The sequence below is a fragment of the Phytophthora infestans genome, genomic scaffold (genome assembly GCF_000142945.1).
Source record: "Phytophthora infestans T30-4 supercont1.22 genomic scaffold, whole genome shotgun sequence".
Taxonomy (NCBI): domain Eukaryota; phylum Oomycota; class Peronosporomycetes; order Peronosporales; family Peronosporaceae; genus Phytophthora; species Phytophthora infestans.
The window spans coordinates 689,338-691,553 of NW_003303737.1; positions in this window are offsets into that span (position 1 = coordinate 689,338).

Here is a 2,216-nt window from a genome sequence, read left to right on the forward strand (position 1 = left end):
TTCTGTTGGAGTCGATGAGTCTTGACTTCATCTTTGGGCTTCTCGCCGACGCACACGGCAACACCGGAATTTTGGTGTTCGTGTGTCGGCTGAGCAAGATGGTACATCTTGCTCCAGTTCCCGTCACTGTGACGGGCGAACAAACCGCAAGGTTGTTCGTCGATGGCGTGTTCCGCTATCACGGTCTCCCGGAGACGATTGTCTCGGACCGAGACCCGCGGTTCACTGCTGCGTTTTGGAAAACGCTGTTCCCTTTACTGGGAACTCGTCTGCAGATGTCCACTGCGGATCATCCGCAGACAGACGGCCAAACAGAGCGCGTCAATCGAGTGCTCGAGGACACTCTGCGCAGTGTGTGCGCGGCAGCGCCACGTACGTGGTCGACGCAGCTTCCAGTTGTTGAGTTTGCGCTCAACAACGCGGTGCACGCGTCCACGGGGTTCACGCCGTTCTACTTGAACGGCTTCCGCCACCCCAGAGTGCCTCTCACTCTTCGAGGAAACACTGACTCCTCTATTCTAAGTGGGGGAGAGGCTCGGAAAGCCCTTTCCTCCCAGGTCTCGGATGTGAGGCCAGTTTCGCTGCGGAAACAGGTGGAATCCTTTATGGATACCAAGCTGAACATTGTCAGCAGGGTCCGCGATGCCATGGCAGCGGCCCAGGATAGACAAAAGGAGTACTCAGACAAACATGGAAGAGGAAACTTAAGTGTATTTAAAGTGGGGGACTTAGTGCTATTAGACACGAGGAACCTACCGCTAGACACTGTCAGCTCTGTCGGCAGCAACAAGCTGAAGCACCGCTTCATCGGACCTTTTGCAGTCCTGGCCAGACATGGTGCGTCGTACACCATCGACCTTCCAAAGTCAATGACGACGCACCCGACGTTCTATGTCGGACGTCTTAAGCGGTACTTTGACCCGCAGGGGGTTGCTGACTCGCAGACCCCCCTTGACCCAGCTCCTCGAAGCGAGGGCCGGTCACAGTCGTCGACGAGGGCGTCGGAGCAGGCACCCAAGCCTCGGTCGGGACGGCAAGGCTGCGGTCAAGACCGTACGCCGGAGGGGCTCCATACGAACGGACCCCGGCGCCATACGCCGAGTACGCTGAGTACGCCGGGTACGCACCATACGCGTACGTCTGGGAGTGTGCCGCAGGCGGCTCCGGACGTGGCAACAAAGCCTCGATCCGTCGGATCATGCGAAAGGCCTCGTCCAGATCGGACGAAGAGGCCCGGCGGTCCACCCGCAGGTGCAGGCTCGCGACCTCTCGCTCCACCAGGTCCAGGCGACCCGCAAGACGAGCGAGCTCGCCCTGATTCCCGGTCTGGGCGGCAGCATTACCGCCAGTCCCAAGGCCAAGTGCAATCTCAAGCACGAGAGACGTTGACGGAGGCGGTCAACCTCAGGGTCCCGTGTCGGACCCGCAGTCGGAGCACTCGAACGAGAGTGGCTCTCGGGAGGCGCCGAGTACTCGTACTCGTACGAGGGCACCTCCGCCCCTGCTTGACCGGAATGGAGAAGTCCACTTCCACGTGGAGCGGATCCTCCAGGAGCAACGGTGTCGCGGGAAGCGACAGCTCCTCGTGAAGTGGAGGGGTTATGCCCACTCCGAGAACTCGTGGGAGCCGATTGAACGGCTCCTGATTGACTGCCCGAAGGCTGTCGCAATCTGGGAACAGAAGCGGCGGCAGCTTCATAAGTAGTCCGGGGCTTCTTGCCCGAACGGGGTACGGATGATGAATACATACCGTACCCGCGCTCATCGTGAGCGCTAGAAGCCGCGCGCTTCAGGATGTCCCTTGGCAGCATACGCTTGCTGATCAAGTGGGCAAACCTCACACGAAGATCACGCTGGTCCAGGATGTGGGACAGCTGCTGATCTTCATGGAGTTCCCATAACTCCGTGGGCGAGTACTTGAGAGTCTCCACCCACGCCCAGAACATGTCCTCACAAGAACTCCATGTGGGACAGTTCTCGGGCATAACCCAGGGGTATCCCCAAACAGGATAGAGACCACCCCGGGTCTCGGGCTTCTTACGACAAGTCGTGAAGTCCTTAAGGGGAATGCGGTGTGGCGCGAGAAGCACACACCGAGCAGCCTCCACGTTGTCGACGAACAACTGTTCTTTCTGAACAAGGGCTCGTTCATAGATGCCCCTAGAAGTGTGGCCGCCCACAAGGCCACGAGGAGCGACAAGAAGCTCTAAGAAGGG